At 41.2% G+C, this 19,659-nt stretch overlaps 2 protein-coding genes across 2 annotated transcripts in view; one reads left to right on the top strand and one right to left on the bottom strand.

The window, feature by feature from the left end:
- The window catches only part of LOC308195067 (uncharacterized protein), a 1,623,621-nt gene that overhangs the window by 1,444,163 nt on the left and 159,799 nt on the right, over positions 1 to 19,659 (bottom strand). The window lies entirely within an intron of this gene.
- The window catches only part of LOC308195061 (uncharacterized protein), a 535,750-nt gene that overhangs the window by 12,077 nt on the left and 504,014 nt on the right, over positions 1 to 19,659 (top strand). The window contains exon 2 of the mRNA XM_080591884.1: positions 4,839 to 4,905. The gene's annotated coding sequence lies outside the window, so the exon portion shown is untranslated. The remainder of the gene's footprint in view (positions 1 to 4,838; positions 4,906 to 19,659) is intronic.

Consider the following 19,659-nt stretch of genomic DNA (forward strand, 5'->3'; position numbering starts at 1 on the left):
CACAAGCCTTGTGCTGCAATATCTGGGGAATGACTAGGAGGGCTTGGAGGTTTTTCAGTATGGGCATAACCCTGTTAGTTCCTTCTTAAACTGCTGTGTTTTTTTTATACCTAGGTGCCTAAAGGAAGGTATCTGATAGTCATTGCTCTGTTTTAAACCTGCTAGCTCTGGTAGCTAATAGTGAAGGTACCGAAGGTACTGAAGGTACCGAAGGTAGGTAGCAAAGCAGGAGCAGTGCTAGCAGAAGGAACAGCAGAGGCTTAAACATCCAAGATGGGCAAGGAAGGGGGTTTAGATCCTTGAAATATGTGTCTGGGCATCACATTCAAATATTTCCTCCTAATTAAGGCCATTTTCTGCCTTGTGTTCATGTGTTTAGCTGCCCTGCCTCAGCTTTTCCTTTGGAAACTGGGAGATTTATGTGTGTGACCATGTTGTTCTAAGACATGTTTGTCATCCTGTACTCTTCCATGCTGGCTCTTCTGTCCTATGATTATTAGAAAAATTGCTTTTCTGCCTTACCCAAGTAGGGGAAAAAAACAGTCAAGATAATTTCTGGAAAAAAAAAAAAAAGGCAAGACAGAGATGCCTCACTCCTGCAGCTTGGCAACCTTGGTATGAAGCCAGCCTTGGGGTAGAGCAGGAGCTAGACTTTGTTGCTGTAAATCCTCCTTTGGAGGGGCCCCTCTGACATTGCTGCTTCCATCAGAAGCCCAGCCTCTCAACCTGGGAATCTGAAAGGAGGGCTGGAACAACACCCCCCTGGGTGCAGCTGGGCTGCAGAATATTGGAGGCTGCCCTCGCTCCAAGAAAAACAAGCTGGAGGCTGTACAGCCTGGCCAATGGGAGTTCGTGGCTCGCGATGCTTACTCCAATTTAGAAAAAAAAAGCTACTTTTTCATAATTGCCTGCCTAAGCAGGAAGAGAATTGCATCCATACGCAAGTGGTAATTGAAGGGAACAAGAGAAAATGAAGCTGAAGGATTTATGACAGGGGAGGTATGAGGTATGGAAGAGGGATCTTAATCACAGAAAGCCAGGCACGTAGATATGCCTTGTGCAAAGGCGTGTGTTTCTGAAGGCAGTGGGAAAGATTCAAGGCTGACCAGACAGCTTGAGCCTTTGTTATGCACTAGAAGATCGAGAAAAATGTGGCATGTGTGCTATTTCCCTCTTTGTTTCTTCATTTCCTTGTATGTAGAGCTGGGTCTGTGCAGTCTTGTCTGGTATGCTGTGGCAAGTTCTTCCCTTGTGCTGTCAGTTTCTTTTTGATAGCAGAATGTGAGGCACAATGGCATGTTCTGAGGCACCAAAATTCATAGAAAGTTGCTCATCCTTGCTCTTTTATTTCTATTCATGACCAGAAGTATTTATACACCTAGCAGTTACTCTCTTGACCACCAACTGAAAGTACAAATCCAGGAACAAAAAAGGAGTTGGTTCTTAAACAGTGAGGAGCATATCTGTCTCTCTTGAGTCTGTGACTTCATTTCCCTAGGGCACATAAGAGCAGGCAGTGTGTCAGCACTGGTCCCCAAATCACGTCACTTCGTTGTGAAACTTCCAGTCGGATTTGGGCTGTGTAAGGTGAGTCGGACGGTTTGTGTTACACCAGCAGTGCAGATGATGGCATCCCTAACTCTTTGCGTTAACTAACTCCCACTGCATCCATCTTATCTCCAGATTCCTTCTGTACTTGCTTACTGGATGCCACATTTTACTGTTGCGATGTATTCAGTGTTACTCTACTTTCAGAAGTTTCAAGCTTTCTAAAATGTCACCGTAACTGTATTCGATAGCTTTCTTTTATCTGTTGCTAGCTAAAAAGAAGGAGAAATGGCCTGTGAGAGGTAGCATTAGGGATAAGAAACTGAGAAAGCAAAAGAAAATTACTTGCATATGACTTACCAGGGAACTAATGGACTGGGAAAAAGAAAAAAAAAAAAGGGAAAAAAAAAAGGTGCAAATGCATTTAAGTGTGTGAATACTTCTAATGATACAGACAGTGTCTGCTTTAGTTCCTACTTGTGTTGCCATGTGATGTACAGCAGCAGGAGTCATTAGCTGCCCAAAGAGCTCCTTGCAGTTACCACTCCTTCCGTGGGTGTGTAAGTTGTGCTGTGTCCCTGCTGAAACGGGACTCCATCCCGCACATGCTTATGCGTGCACCCAGTTGGGTTAAGAATGTGGGAGTTGCTTGTTTAAAGCTGAGTGTGCACACCATTCAGTGGGGCATCCAGGCCATTTTAGAGTAATGTGATACAAATTCTGGGGTTGGTTAAGAAGCAGAAATAAATACTTTTTTAATATATCATGCAATGAATTCCAATTTAAATACTGTGTTTCGGAAACACGCAGGTTACCCCGTATCCAAATCTGGTTCCCAACATAAATGGTATTTTTTTCTCTTGAACTGAAATTGTCTAATGTTCCTTAGCATCCTTGTAGAAAAACAGAATTCTGTGTAAAGCTTGAAGTCAGCTTTTGTTTATTTACTATTATGTATTTCATTTTCTAAAGGGTTTCTCTTGCCCAAGTCTTTCAAAGCTATTACCTAACTTCATGAATTTCCAACCTAGATACACTTGCAGGTTGTATTTTGCAGATAATTCTGGGTCTTTGTGGGCTATTTAAAGTGGCTAAAACTGCCCCCTCCTCACAAAGTCAGGCATCTATGTACCTTCATGCAGATTTAATATCTCTTTGATGTTTTTGCCAATGTGCTGTCCAGTATTTAGAAGTCTAGTCACAGAAACTAAGAATAATATTGTTTGGAAGGACCTTTGCACCTTGGAAAGTCTTGCTAGTAATTGTTGTAAAATCACTGTATGAGTTAGGAATATGTTTTTACTTTCTAATATGAAAATCAGACCATGAAATTAATATTCAGACACAGTAGAGTAGTCCTTTTCATTACTTAAATGGGCTTAATTGGAGTTACAGCAATTTTAGATGGCGTACTAGCAGCACTGTATAAATTAGGTATGCGTTCCTATGAATAATACAGCCATTATCCAATTCCCCTTCTTCTTAATTTCATTCTCCTTCTTAGAAGAAGTTAAAGCTTTTGTCACCTACTTAATACAAATGATATTTTGCTCTTAGGAAGGAAATAATAGAACGATAAATGGTGTCACACCGTAAGACAACAGTGGGAATGTCACTGGGAGCAGTGGTACAAGGCTTTTGTCTTCTGCAGTAATAACTGCCTTGAATTTTGCCATGGTTTCAGCATGATGATAAAGTGTAATGTGCCATGACCTGCTACACTTAGCAGACAATGGCAAGATTTGGAGTCAGCAGTAAAACCTCTTTGTTGCTTTTTCTACTCGTGCTCACATCTACACTTGTGCTTGTTTTCCTTTATAATTGAGTAAGAAATGTCTGAATGTACTGCTGTCATATGCATCCATTCAGAAATACTTCCTGAAACAGTGACACCGCTCTCATAATCCTACATTTACTAAAGGGCTGCTCTCTTTGTGTAGATGGTGTGCTAGGTGTTGAGTTTGACTCTGTTAGTAGATGAGAGAAAGGAGGTGCATCCTTGTGGTCACCTAACATTTTTGCTCTTGGAAGTTAGTGATTTTGTACATGTTGCTTAACCTCCAAATTATCCAGAAGAGTGAGGATCCTGGACAGAGGTGGTCTAGGCAATGCTATAGCTTTCAGATGGAGATGCCACTGAATTAAACTTCCATGTAGTAGCTGTTTACTCAGTGTTTTTAATAGGTGATCTAGTATCTCTGCACAGAGCAGTACGTGCTTTCTATGAAAAAGGTCCTATTTTTCAGACTTCAGAAAGCCCACCACAACTTCCATTTCCTCAAATGAAAATATTCTCCATCTTGTTATCCTTCAGCAAATGCTTGAAAAGATTCTGCTAAAATGGGAAATTTCCCTTAAAAACTTTTATTTGTTTGAAAACCACTCTTCAGAAAAAAAAAAATCTGGAAAAAAGGAAAAATTTAACTTTTAATTTGCGTTTGGTATTTTATCCACCTTCTCAAGAAGCAGTCAAAGATTTTAGTACCCAAATGAGAATTGGGTTTGCAAAGCTTCTCAGCTTTCACTGGAACTTGAATGTTTCTGACTTTGAATCTTTTGAACATCCTCTCATAACAAAGTTGCTGAATAAGCATATTCTTTCAGCTCAATTCTGGGCTACATTTTAGGGTCAGAGTTACTTTTTTAATGGCCATTTGAGCCTTTCTGATAGTTTCCATTCTCATAGTTATTCAGAAATGTGCATGAAATGGAAATGGATTTGAATATTTATCTTGCTTCCCTTTCCAATTACTTGCCATGCTTTTTATAGGCTTAATTTTTCCTTCAGTATTTATGATATATTCTTGTCTGACTTCACTTCTGAGCAGTTGTCGTAACTGAGACTTAATGACGGTTTTTGATGGTGAGTATAGATGCATTCAAATAAAATATTTTATTGTAACATATTCTAAAAACTTACCAGGGGTATTAATTGCACCGTTAGTGATTCAAACAGCGAACTGAATGTTTGGTTTGTAGAGCCTTATAATAACAGCCAAATAAATCATTGATACAAAACAGTTTGTTAAAGTACCTTAAGTTTCACCTCACTGCTTAGGAAGCAATATTTGTTTTCTTTCCTACATTCAGTTGAACTTGTTCACAGATAATCTATCCTATATGCACTTGAAGTTCTCAATTTTTGTAATGAATATTTCTAGAAGTATTTTCTTGATCAGCGAGTTTTTGTGAGCAGTTGATTGCAAGTAATTGGCAATCAAAATGCAAGCTGTGCTGATTCATTTTTATTAGACATATCACTTATAACAAGGTATTGTTTCTCTCCCCAGACAGAGGTTCCATTTCAGGGAAATATTAAAGCAGAAATTTCAAAGGGACTTCAGAAAATGCGTAAAGGTAAGTATGTTCCTAAGCACTTTACTGAATTCAGACTATGATGAGAGTAATTCTTAAAAGTAAGTTTCTACTATGAATAGTTGTGTTTATGAGTTTTAAAATCCACTTTCTGTCTGTGTTCTCCAATGTTAATTTAAAACTTGCTGCTTCCATTAACATCCCTGCCAGGAAACTCACTTGCCAGAAATAGCTGTAGAGAGGGAGCAGAACAAGAATGTGAATGCAACCACAGCAAATGCTGTTTTTGAGTGAATAGTCAGGGGAATAGGAGGTACAATTCCAATCTAATTACAGCCTAAACAATGTATGTCATCCATTGAACTAAAGGATTTAGAATAAAGGCTCTTTTAATGTACATTATCTAGCCACCCAAATATGGAATGAATTTGTTCACTCTTTGGTGCTGTGTTTTTTTCACACAATGAGTTATACAAGACAAACGGATGTTTACTGCTCTCAGGTTCTTCTCTTTGCCATCAGAACAAAAGATTTTCAAAAGCAGTGGTATTGAATCAAATGTACCTATGCGTATTGGCAGATACGACCATCTCCCTCCCTAGTTTTGTCATGTAATTTAAGGAATGCAATCCACAGCACTCCAAATGATGTTCGTCAAGTAATCTACAGCATGTCATACAGAGGGGCTCAGGCTTCATTAGAATCTCATTCCTAGCCAGAGGCTGGAGGTGGAGGGCTTGGTACAGGTAAGTAAAGTTCACTGCATGATCAGAGCCTGAGGAGGTCAAATTTCTTCTGACACCTGCCAAGAGATAGGCCTGCTGTGCAGCTTGTTACAAAAAAGCAAAAACGTGTGGTGGACTTTTTTCTGGACAGGGTAGCCCAAGCCTACGTTTAGGTATCTAACCAGGGGATTGGCAATTTAGGCTATCTCCAGTGATCTTAACAGTATCTTAGCTCACCCAATAAAGACACTTCATTTACAATGTTGTAAAACACTTATATTTTCAATGGTTAAACACACGTGTGCACACACAGGTTCAGTGAACTTTAACATATCTGATGTCATGCTTTTAACTGTATTAGAAATTAATCTTTTTTTGGCTGATTTTCTGAGTTAGCACTGGGTACTAAAGTTTCATTATCAAATGTCTGGTTATTATGTGTATAATGTATTAATGATGTAATTTTATAATAGCTGAAAATATATTCACAGTGGTGTAGCATTTTACTTGCAGAGTTTGAAATTGTAATCAACAACCTGTTCTTTAATTTAGAAAAAAGAACTGTATCAAACACAAATATTAACCATTGTATCTTTCAGTGATACTTTTAATAACAAAAGAGCTGGAAGTAAGTCACTAAAACTATCAAATGAGTATGTGCGTGTCCATCCTTTACTAAGGAAACAGGAAGACTTGCTTACCTGGCAGAAATCAAGGAAAGAATAGTTTCTCCGTATTGTTTTACAAGTATTTCTATGCAGTTTATAAATGCAAATACTTTGAGTGTATCAAAATACTGATTTTTGCTTTCTCATCAGCATTTCCTGATTGGAGTACGAGGGTAGATTTTGATTTGATGAGAGAAAAACTTCTGAGAGATCTTGTCCCACTCAAAGCATTGTGGCAACTTGCACAAATAGGTGTCACTTGCGGATAACTAAATACAGATAGATGTGAAACAGTGTAAGTACTTTACAGCTTGTTCTCTGCAAGAGCATGGCGAAGGAAGAAAAGCCAGAGTGCCAGCGGTCTGTTGCTAGGAGAGGATGGAGTCCTCAGCTCTGCTGCTGGGTTCTCAGCTCTGCTACTGATCTGCTGCACACAGTTGTGATATTTCCCCTTTCATTTTGTTAGGTCAGTTACAGCATCTTTATGGTCACAGTGAGACAGTAAGCTCAGTTGGTCCCTATCGGTGCCTTCTTAAATTTAAGTCTAGGAAAGCCATCTTCCACTGCAGCGTGGGCTAGGTGAGAGTTAACCTATGCTGTCACCCTCCGTTTTCTGCATTTTCCTCCTGGGAAATACAGCCCCACTTGAGTAGGAGTCAAATGGGTTTATTAACAAAGATGGTTGGAGAGAGGAAGTGTTTTAAGGCTACCTGGAAATTTTAAGTTGGAGGCCATGTGGGATTTCACATGTACTGGCACAACGCTTTGCCTTAAAGCAGCAGAAGGTTAAGGAGCACAGTGTCTCTTCGATATCCATCCCTATAAGCATGGTTGCCAAGGTTATTGTACATAAGCCAAGAAGTCCATAGTTCCTGTTTGCTAACAGTTGCTGTTTCAACCATTTTAAATATTTTCTGTGGTTTTCACACACAGTGGTTTGTGTCAGAAGGGCACAGATCCTTCAGACAGTGACTTTTACAGGCCTTGGTAGCTGTCACCTCACAGCAGCCTAGAGCTCAGTGTGGCTCAGTTTCTCCTGGGAGCATCACAGGCTGAATTTTTAAGCCTAGAGCCTGGGCTCCTGTGTTGATTGTTGTTTCTGTGCTGCTCCCTTTTGTATCGCAGTATGATGCTGACCCAGGAGTTCACGGCATGCTGACATGTACCAGACCTTTGAACAGCATAATACTCTCAGCAGCTTCAGACAGCAGTTGTTCAGCAGCAAATGAAGTTGGTCAGCCAGTGACTCAGCTACACACACACACACACACATTCTCATCCCATTAATCGCCGTTATCTCTGGGAACCTATCAACTTGCCTAGCAAACGGCTTTTGCAGAGGGCTTTGGAGGGCCATCAAATTCAGCTTGCTTTAGACAGCTTTTATAATGGACCCCGCGTAGGTCAACCACAGGATTTGAACTGGGGAATTTCAGAGCATTAGTGAGCCAGGAAAGGGCAAGGGCTGTCATTCTGAAGCAGTAACAGAGTCATTAGTGACTGAGGTCAGCTGGCAAGCAGAGGAGGAGGGAGACCACACCAAAATGCATGGAACCTGTAAAGCAGTGGGAAAGCCATGTAAGGTGTTTTCCCCTTTCACACCGTGCCCTGCTGTCACACCATCCTTCCTCAGTCACGGGGGAGATAGCCCAGCGTTGAGGTGTGCAGAGGTCACCTCCATGCCAGCCCTTTCACTCCTCACTCTTTCAGCAGTTGGACTGGTGTGCTGCTGGGGTGGACTTCAGCCTGTGAAACAAGCACATGTAGCATCTATTAATGTATTAACCTGGCTGACCAGATGGCAAAAGGCTCCACACTGCCCTGAACTCTCTGAGAAGAGACTAAATTGGCTAGGATTCCCTAGTTGGGGTGAGAAATGACAGAGGGAGGATTACGAGAGACTTTTTATGAAATTATGAGAACTGGAGGATGAATGGGAACCTTTAGTTTGTGGCTTCTTATTAAGTAAGTGGGCCTCAGGTTAAAGCAAATAAAAGGAAGGCTTTCTCTTTACCAAGTGTAATTAAATTGTGCATGCAAGTTGTTGCTTCAGGATCCTGTGGGGGTCAGGAAATGACATTAGAGTCATTTGTAGAGTGTACGTCAATCCATGCCTAGTAAACATTGTGGTCCATCCTGCCGAGGTCTTCTCCTGCTGAGACGATTTTTAAACTTTGCACAGCCAGTATGAGGGGAAATACCACTTTCTTCTCTGCATTCCTAAGCATCGGTACTAACTGTTGTCAGAGACAACATCCTGGATAGAATGCTTGATATAAATCTATATAGTCACTTCGATGCTTTAAGAAGTTTTTGATCCCTCTCTGAATTAAGACTTGGGGTCTGCAGCTTGGTATTTTGTAGCTTCAACCTGTCGGTACGGAACTTTCTAATGGGGTTAACTCACTTCCCAGCCAGTGGACTGGCTGTCGTCTTACCAGGGAGGAGAGGGACGAGTGATTTAAAGTAAATCATCCAAGAGCTGTCTTCTCTGATCTGCAACATGTACATCCTGTTGCTATTGCAGCAGGATCTTCATGGGAAAATGAAAACACAGAATTTCATCTAAAGCATTCATTCTCCCAGAGTACTTTAAAGCAGACATGATTTTATATTCACAACACAAAAACTTGATCCATTCAGTATTTCACTTGAGCACGTCATTTATTTTCAATCTCCCTCTGAGTAAAGAAAGGTACTACAATAATAAATGAAAACATAAATTCCTTTGAATTGCTGTTCTTTACTTACTTTTTATATTGCTGCTGAGATTTTTTTTTCTAGCATTGGTTTCTCTTCCTTGACCACTTTCTGATCTATCCAGTGAAATTTCTTAATGTTGGCATTAAGAAGAAGAGATAATTCTCTCTAAAATGCTGCCGGGGGGCGGGGTGGGAGCACACCAAATATTTAAGGATTGGTATGGAGAAAGTGACTAACTCAGTAGCTCGTGGGCATTCAGCAGGACTGCCTTCAGCTGCATGTATAATCCTATGCATTTTTCTTCCTCGTCTCTCATATCGAAGGTAATTGCTCATGACTGTTTTGGAAAAGTGTGTTCAGCTTGCATGTTGCATCACAATTTTTCTGTGGAAGTTCTTGATACTGTCCTGTTTTTGGAACAAAACCAAACGCCAGAGCCTCAGCATTTGTGATGAAATACAGTTCTTGTTTTCCACACGGGCCTGCCGGTGACATGGAAATGCTGGCAGCACAAAGCAGCTGTTGTGACACAGCTTGTCAGGAAAGGAAATCTAGACCTTGGGCTTTCACTGCCCTGGGCTTCTGGTGACAGGTGCCCAAATTCTCCTATGAAGAAAGGCTGAGATAGCTGGGGCTGTTCAGCCTACAGAAGAGAAGGCTCCGGGGTGTCCTTCTTGCAGCTTTTCAATACTTAAAAGGAGCTTATAAAAGAGATGGAGAGCAGCTTTTTGCTCAGTCAAATAATGACAGGACAAGGGGGAATGTTTTAAACTAAAAGAGGGGAGATATATAATAGAGGTTAGGGGGAAATTCTTCAGAGGGTGGTGAGGCACTGGCACAGGCTGCCCAGAGAAGCTGTGGATGCCCCATCCCTGGAGGTGCTCAAGGCCAGGCTGGATGGGGCTTTGGGCAACCTGGTCTGGGGGGAGGTGTCCCTGCCCGTGGCAGGGGGGTTGGAACTGGAGGAGCTTTAAGGTCCCTTCCAACCCGAGCCATTCTGTGAAGTGGCCACTGCCTTACTGGTATGCTTGCATCTACACACAAGACATCATTAAGTCACAGCAAAGAGGCTAGGCATCCAGGGAGTACCAGTAACGAGATTACCACAGAACAAAGGACTTCCAGGTATGACCAGATGCCATTACATCTTTTTTGTTTTAGCACTGCAGTTTCAGTGAGCAATTCTTTATTCTAGACAATGCAGATGTTGTGTTCTTATAACTGTTAGTGCTACTATGAGAAGGAAGAGCCAGCCTGAAATACTCAGTACCTAGCTCTCTCAGTGCATAGTGCACAGTTGACACTTAATTTCCTCTTTAATCTCCTTTAGTACAGTAATATACCCACATTTAATGTAGATATGGAATGAGAAGCCCCGATTGCTTATATAGAGAAATACTTCTAATAATTGCCAACAACACGAAGTGGCTGTAATCCACAGTGTGGGAAACAAGTGAGGCCAACAGGCTTGGGCTGCTGCTCATGAGGCAAGAAGCAAATGATGCTTTTATGAAGTGTTTTGTTCAGGAAGCTCTGTTAAACTTCACCAAATATTTCTTTAGATAATTAACTGTCCTCCTGCCATTTCAGCTACATGGTGGATCAACTAACTGTGAGTTGTCCTTATCTTGTAAAACTGAGTCAGTCGTTGAGTGGAAGAAGTGTGAATCTTTGCAAGTCCTAGGACATATATTAGAAGCCTTTAGACCTTTAGAGTTGCATGTTCTTTACTTGTTAGCTGAAGTTTCTGAAGTATTTTTCCCAGTAAGTGATACTTTTTATACAACTGAGGAGCCCCTTGAGGGACAGCTTGCAGTTCTAAATTGTTTATAAATTCTAATTAACCTTTACTTCAATAGATGCTGATTTCTGCTAGGTTAACATATACCTGGGGAACAGTAAGAAGCCTCTATACAGTATGCTGCCTTATGCAGAACTTGTGACTAAGCACGTCATTTTAGTTGCTGTTGATGTGGCTTAATCAAAAAGCTCTTCTAAGTTTTTATTTTATTTTATATTTTATTTCATTTTATTTTCCTGATTGCAGATGCCAACAAAGTCGCATGAGAATTTTCATACCACGCAATATTACCTGCAGATAAGCACTACCATAAGAAAGCAGGGAGACAGCAATGGATACACCAAGGGCCACATTTAAGGGAGGAAAACATCTACATGTCTTATAGGCATGTAAATCCTTCTCAGGTTCTGAGTCAAACTCCCTAAGACTTTTTAAAAGCTATTGGCTCCTTAAGGCCAGATTTTTAGCAGTATTCGTAGGAGTGTTGGAGGACTGTGAACTTTGGTCAATTCAGCATTAAACACTTCAAGATACAGATAAGTACCTAGCCAGATTTTCAGAGGATTTTCATAATACTAGGTACTTAGGCATTTTTCAAAATTATGCTACTGTCTGTATCTGCATCTTTAAGCCCTTAAATACTTCTGTAAATCCAGACCTAACATCTTTAGGCTGCTTCTGCATGTTAGACTTCAGCATTAATTTTTTTTTTTCTGGTGAAACCAAATAAATGTCCTACTTTTTGGAAATCAGCAGGAGCTAGTCAGAACTTTTGAAGGTCAGACTTTGATTAGTAATATTCTTAGCTCCCTGAGGTTTGTTGCTTTAGGTCTGTTAGTAAATTTTTTCTTGAGTAAGTTTCTTATGCTGCTTGGCTTCACACTCAGCTTCATTGTGCAGGGTTGGAGCCTCTGAATCATGCTTGGGATATAGCCCTACGTTGGCACCCGAGGTTGCTGATGTCAAGGGGAGGTGCAGCAGGCCCAAATTCCACATTTGGGAGTTTAGAGAGAAAGCAGAAAATGGGCCAACATGTCCAGGAGCTTTTAGTCTCTATCTGCTTCTCATTTCATAGATGTTAGCTGAGGATGAGCACAAGACTGGAATGCATTTAAGTATTAGGGTGATAAGGGGCCATAAGACTTGGGTATGTGTCAGGTTTTGGATAAAAATAATGTTACTTCTCTTCCTGATAGCATGAGTGTGGTGATAAGCCCTGAGGGATCATACTGCTCTCTGACAGCAGCATCCAAGATCCTCCCTCTGCTCTGGGGGCGTTTCATTTCAGAGAAATATAAGTAGAGTAATAAAAGCTTCCTCCCCACCCTCCTCCCAGAGCAATTCCTCAGCTCATAGCTGCCTGTCCAGAGCTACGTCAGTAATGCTCCAGCATTCAGCCCAATAAAAATTTTGTCAAGGAAGCATAAAGTTCCTGTCAGATCTTTTCCATTAAAAATCATTTTTATAGCAGTGAGCTGTAACAAGCATACGGCTATGGAGCAAAAGTGTGAAATGATGAGAAATTTGGACAGTGTTATCAGCCAATGGGGACTCAGTGGCAGGCCACTTAGAATGCCTCCAGAGTACGGAGCGTGACAACCAGAATATTTTTCACAACAGATTATAATGTAAGAAATTTATTACAGATCTCAAAGGGGAATAGCCCACACCACTGATTCCGGTCCTGCCTCCCAGATATACTACTCAGATAATATAAAGTCATAACTCTCTTTAAATTATTTATGAGCCTGTCCCACCTTAGATTAAAAAATATTTCTACTGGAGACTTCCAGGGTTAATACCTGTAGCCTTGTGTTTGATTTGCTGAAATGTACAGTTATTTCTGTTGTCAACAGGAGGTGCATAGCATTTTCTTTTTCTGGTAAATATAGAGCCGTAGCTGGCTGTGAACTCATCAGAAACAAGACATGAAACCATGACCAGAACACGTAGATCTAATTGTAGTCAGCTACTGTGTACAGCCAAGGTGGAGTAAATTCTTTCAATGAAAGAATTTGCATTGTGGGTGCTGACTGAAATGAATCTGATTTCATGGGATAGCTCTGTTTAATCTTTCAGGATACATCATGATGACATGAACCAAACCTGACATTCATCAAATTAATTCCTTATTTTCTATCCAGAAGTAAGGAATGCTGATAACGTGCAGCATATTTGTAGTAGGCAGCAATGCTTGTGTAACAGACAATGTATGTCAACTAGCAGTTCTGAGCATTCATGAAGGAGCACACTGTGCAGTGACTTAAGAATTGGAGAATCACAGAATGGTTTAGCTTGGAAGGGACATTAAAGATCACCTGGTTCCAACCCCCTTGCCATGGGCAGGGACACCTTCCACTAGATCAGGTTGCCCAAAGCCCCATCCAACAAAAATGTAAGTACTCTGAGCTAGTGGCTTCCATTGTGAAATTGGAGAGTTAACAAAACTGTGAGTGCACTGTGATCTGCGCCATAGTTTAGGCTGTCATAGACCAACCAAAGATGCTAGAAATGTACCAAAGATTCATACAGTGGTAAAAATGAAGAGTTTATGAGCAATGCAGAACTGATCATGGGAGAGATACTTGATGACATGCTTTGAAGGTAACAAATTGTTTGGGACAAGGAGAGTTGTAATGAGAGCAAGATTTAGCCACATCTGTCTGCAGGAGGTTTACCTTTGCCTTCTGAGCATCTTGTGCCTGGTCATTATGAGATACAAGATGATGGGCTTGAGGGCACACAGGTCTAATTAGATCTATTGTTTCTTCTATCAGCTACTTCCAAACAGCAGTGTTCTTCATTTATTAATGATAGGTTAGGAAAAGGGAACCAGAATGACAAGGCTGACCAAGATCCAATTTAACAGTATACTCTCCTAGGGACCCTGTTTCTTAATAATGTAGGAAAATATCTGCAAAAGTCTGTTCCCTCTGTTTTCAGTGAGGCTTCATGGTCATACTGACGATGAGCTGTTCCAAGGAGCAGTGCTTACCCTCAAATCCAGCAGTGGTGTGGCGGTACCCATGCTGCAGAACTGAGCAATGGTTGCATGGCTTCTTACTATTTCACCTGTGAAAGAATGTAACTGCTGTGAAAACCATGTCCATGCTGCACAGGTAAGCTAAGAGTGAAATGAATATATCAGCGCTTTCATCTTCAGCAGGGTTTTGCTTTTAGCTCTTAGTAGTGCTGCCCAAAACTCACTCTGTGTATGATTGCAGATTCTTTGTTGTTGTGTGAAAGAAGAAAATAAAAGTATGCCAAGTGGCTTGCAGTAACGGTGAAATTAAAGGGAAAAGTGATAAAGCAAGATTAAAGCAGATAATTGCACAGCACCATAACCTGAACAGAGTTACAGGTTACTATCTGGTTGGAGGACTTCAGCTTGTGTTGCAGAATGCTTAGGAGAAAGTGGCTGAGGTCAGTCCCTTTGAGGTGGTTCAGTATAGAGGGATTGTGTCTTGGTAAAAAGGGATGGACACAATATAGATAGTCATCATATCAATTTCCATCATTAAACGTAGTTGATACAATATGTATGATATATGTGCAGTATTTGGGGTAGGTGATTTTTAACAGTGAAGTAGGCCAATGGGCTGTGGAAGTAAAGGAATTCTATTTTTCTTCTGGTGAGTCCAATTGTTACTGTTTTGTTAGCCAACTGTAGAATACAGTAAATAAAAGAGGTACTTCATTACCCGAGGAAAGGAAACCTTGTTCATTTTAATTACAAAGAATGGACAGACTCTCCTGTGGATTAAAAGGGAATAAAATGAATGTAGACGGTATCCCCAAAGCTGTCTTGATCCCTTAGGAAAGAAAAGAGGAGAGATTGAGCAGGAAGGCTACAGTGCTCCCAGCAAGAGGGGTAAACTTAAGAAAGCTTCTACTACATGTTATTCACAGCGTAACACAGAGGTGTAAGGACATATGTCTGGTGGGATAACTCACTTGTTGAGGGAGAGAGAACTGCTGTTGATTTCATCTTATTATAAGAAGGTTGAGTATGGTCATCATTGATGTCCTTTACAATTGTCTAGTTGCAACTCTGTTAGTGCAACTCTGGACAAAATATTTTTCTTGGCTTTGTCAGAACTTGAAAAGAAGGGTCTGTCTGCAAGCACACAGCTCTGCAGGACTCTCTCTTTTCATCTCCAAAGACCAGGTGGAATCAGGTCAGGGACTGAGAGGAAGCAGAAATGAAATGTCTCCCTAACATGCTCTAAAGGTAGTGTGGTGCTTGCTTAAATCTGCTTGGCAAGGACATTAGACCACCACGAACGTTTCAGTTCTGATGGATTTAAACATCCATCTGTACTTTTCCTTAATTGGGTCACTGCGCTTACTGCTGGAAGTGGGGCTGAGGGCTCAAACTAGAAAGAAATTGCTTGTCATGCCCTCTTCCAAAGGAAGGTTTGAATGAAATAGCTTATTTTTACTGTAAATTGTGTTGTTTGATTTTATATCCTGATGTATCGGCAATTTCATCACTTGGACGTCTTGATTTATTGGTTTTATCTTAACCATGACCTTAATTTGATCATCACATTGTTCTGTCTTTAATTAGCTTGGTAAAATTGTAGTATATTAACTCAGTGATGTGCTACTTTAAGTGCCTCTTTGCTTGCTCATCCTCTTCAAGAAAATTCATTTTAAGAAGTCAACAGAACAGGCTTCATCTATCAAATTTTGCAGTATGGATACTGTATTCAGTGGGTGCAAATAACCTTTGGTAAAGAAGATTGCAAGCCAGTAGCTTTTGAGACCAACCTAATAGCCAAGTCCCTTGGCCTACTAGAGAAGAAGCATCGCTGTACCAGAAACCATAGGGTGGTACAAGGATAATAAGCCATTCCTGAAAGAAAATTCACAAGCAGAACACCTGCCGAAGTGCTCCCACGTGATGAGTTGTATGGATTAATGGACTCTCCTAGAGCCAGCAAGGACGAGGAGCGGGACCATTTCAGTGAATAATTTACAGGGCTTCAGAAATCAAGACCTAGTTCATTGTGCTCATACAGGCAGCTTACAGATAGGATTCTGCATAATGGGCATAGACCCAGAGGAGGAGTTGTGGAGGACATTGCCTGGACCCCCAAATTCCTTCTCCTGTCTGAACCTGGATGACTGAACTGCAGTGCTGCTGCTACAGCACAGCAAACGGGTCAACTGTGGGTGGTAGGACAGCCCCTCTCAGCTTGATGCTGCTGGGGAGATGGGAAGAAGGAGGGGAAAGAGCATGCTGTTTGGCAGTGGGAGGTGGAAGATGGTGCTGTTGAGAGGACAAAGGGTACATCATGCTTTTGAGGTGGCAGGTATCCCAAAAACTGGATGCTGCGAGCTTGACTGACAAGATGTGTTTTCTCAGCAGACAACTGTGCATAGAATCATTTAGGTTGGAAAAGACGTCAAAGATCATCTGGTCCAACCTTTAACCTAGCACTGAAATTCATTCATTAATTAATGTGCAGTTAATTAGTCAGATGCTGCCCAGAGGTCTCTGTTTTCTGGTACCAAGGATAATTCAGTTATGTCTAGCCCCTAGAAACAGCCCCAAAGAAATGTTGGGAGGTGTCTTATGACGATATAAAAAGCCACCTAACTGAGTGAACAAATACACAATTACATGTGCACAGCCACGCAGGTGCTTCATGATTATAAAAGCCATTTCAAACATTTGTGGGATGAGAGGCATCGTTGCTGTCTTGCAATGGACAGTAAGAACACTCGAAAGTTCAGTAGCAAGTAAGAGGTAAAAAGAAACTTAGAGGAAACACAGTTGAAACTGCTCCAGAACTTAAGGTTTGACCAAGAACGTCTGCCTCATGACTGTGAGTACAGGATTTCATCTTGCACCACTGCAAAAGCAGTTGTGAAAAATACCTGGGGTTTGTGCTCTCTTGTTGTGTTTGCAAACTCCCTGCCCTGATGTATACGTCAAAAATAGGGAAACACAGAGGAGAAAGCAGTTACTTTCTAGAAATGAGCACTGAAGTAAAAAGTTCTAGTCCGAACACTTAAAAGCAATTTCCTTTGTATTTGCTAGCTCTCTGCATTTCAAATGGCAGTGTGGTCTGCTGCAGGGATTTATACTGGTGTCCCATTAATATTTATCTATTGCTGCAAACCAGTCTCAACTATTTGTATTCCTATGGGCAGCTCCAGAGATTTTATTTTTTTTTCAATTAGGTCACATTTATTTGTAAAAACGTACACAATTTTGCTTGATCACCTCTAATGCTTATACTGTAGGAAATGGATGTGCTAGAATAATTTTCAGGCTTTTGTACTAAAATACCTCTGGAGGTGTTCCTCCACAATACGCATGTTGTGCATATTCTCTAAGCAAGTTTTCATCACCTGATGGTTTTCATAATTTCTTCTGGATTCCTTGATTTTGGTGAGTAACTTTCTGGAAGTGTAGTACCTAACACTAGACACGGGGCTAAAACTGGTATGGAGCAGGGCAGAAGGATTAGCTCTATTTATTTTATAGGCTTGTCTTCTTTTGCTATGTCTCAAAGATTTATGTTTGCATGTTGGCAACAGCATTTTGCTGTTGATACATGCTCAGCTTTTGTCAAATATGTGCTTATCAGAAGGTGTTTAAAACACGTACAGAAAGCAGACTGAGGGTGGGAGAGTCTTTGCTAGTACTTAGAATTTGAAGCTGTGTATCCAAAGCGGAGTTTGGGTGCAGCAGTCACACTTCAGGCCAGATTTTGAATCCATCGAATCCATCACTCCATGTGGACTCCACACATATATTCACAGGAGTGGAAAACTCAAACAGGTAGCTGCTGTCTAATGGAAATAAAAGTTTTTAATTTCTGCTCTAAACAGCACTGTTTGTAGCTTTTCACCAGTTTGGAGTGAATAAGCTCAAGCTCTATTACAGCTTTGGCAGAATTTGAGTAACTCCAAGCGGGTTAGATTTTTGTTAAACTTCATTTGGATGCTTAGGCATTTTTTTCTGCTATATTAAATAGACCGTCTAATATATTTTGATTGGTAATGCAGCCTGAAACCTCCTTACTTAAAAGCTTTATTGCTACCGGAAGTGTGTGTTTTCACACTGTGATGGAGAAAAAAGAATCTTTCTGGTTGGAGGCTGGTGTTTCCAAACTGAGAAAATTGCCTCTCTTTTTATGACAGACCTGAAATTTCCACTCTGTGTGCCCCAAGTTGCTTGTGGATAATGCTCCTGAAAGGAGAATTCAAATTTCACAGTGGATGAGATGCCAGCTTTCAATCTGCTACTGAAAACCTCAGTTTCGGCAAGATAGGAAAGTAAGGCTATTTATTAAGATAAACAAAAGCCATCAGCATGTACGAACTGTTGCCTTGCTGGCTTCTGGGTGGCTAGTTCATATTCATTCTACTGAAGGCACTCGTGTCCTTTTATCCAAAAGCATTTTCCATTCTCATTTTCTTTTTTTCTTCTGTCCTACTTATTTAACGTGAAAGCCAGTTAAAGCGTGATAGCCAAGTGGAATCAAAGTGAAGGAGCATTGTTTGCTTCTTCATAACCAAATGGAGAAAGGTGTTACAAGGACACAAACAAGCTGTCTGCTGTTCAGTGCCACAGGTGTGCTGCTTTCAGAGATCTATTTGAAGGCATCCAGTGGTGCCCATATTCAAGGCTGTTTCTTAGGAGGAAATAAACGGTCTTAACTAGGAAGATGCCCACAAGTATATAATAATGCTGCAAATATAGTATCTCAGTGACTTAAAATTGCTATGAAGTTGCCCTTCAACGGTGTGCTGAGTGTCTGAGAAAAGTCTTAGTAGAACTGATTGATTGTGTTGAAGAGAATGACTGCTGCAAAGCTATTTCTTTTCTTTTATTGAAGAGCTGGGATTTTGTGTCATGTTTTCAAAAGCATCAGTTACCTGTCTCATGCTGAATCTGTGTGACAGGGCTGAAAGTTCCTTGTAATTTGTATTTGTGCATTGGTACAGTGAGAAAGTGCCCTGCCAAGACATTGCATCACTGGTGTGCAGGGCCTGTTTTCTGCCAAGGAGAGCTGAAAGTCTTCAGGCTGTACTGAGTTTGGCTGATGACCGTGTGTAATTCAAAACTTGTGGCACTCTGCTTTGCTTAGTAGCAAGAGTTTCTTCAGACCTTTTTCATGCCTAGGTAAGGGTGATACTGCAAGTTGCAGCCTTCTGCCTTGAAAAATAATTGTGCATCTTACCCCTCAGGCACAACCTTTCCTGTGTCTCCAACACAGAATGTTCCTGCATCGCTGTTGTGCTGCAGATGAAGATGTAAGGGTGTGGGTGGCTGGTAAAGAGGGCACTAAGCCTCCCTTTTGTGCCTAGGGTTGCAGACAGGCAGATGATATGCAGCCCTGATGTGCATCAGTCAGCATAGCCGAAGTCATTGCAGAAAGGAACTGAGCTGTACTTGTGCGTGGAGCATAGGTCCAGGGACAGAGCTGGGCATCTTTTGCCAACAAAATGCTGCCTCTTCCACAGAGCAGGCAAGAAGAGCTTTAGGCTTTTACACTTACTGCAGAAATATTCTATGGCTCTAAGTGTGTGTAGGTCATTAACAGAGTGCCATCTACCGGCCCGTGGTGTCTGCGTCTTTAGGACAGGTGAAATGAGTGCTGTCGCTCACATCACATGGCTTCCTGAATGCAAGGGGACAGTCTAACTATAACTCTTCAGCTGGTCACAACTTTTATTCCTTTTCCAGGCTTTACAAAGTCTGTAGCAATCCCCACATGCTGTACATGGCAGAGCTCATGGACTTAGACCCACCTCCTGCCACTTGAATCGTAGAATCAGAATCACAGAATGGTTTGGGTTGGAAGGGACCATAAAGATCATCTAATTCCAGCTCCCCTGCCATGGGCAGGGACACCTTCCAGTTCACCAGGTTGCCCAA

This window comes from Anser brachyrhynchus, assembly GCF_964034855.1.
Source record: "Anser brachyrhynchus genome assembly, chromosome: 4".
Taxonomy (NCBI): Eukaryota; Metazoa; Chordata; class Aves; order Anseriformes; family Anatidae; genus Anser; species Anser brachyrhynchus.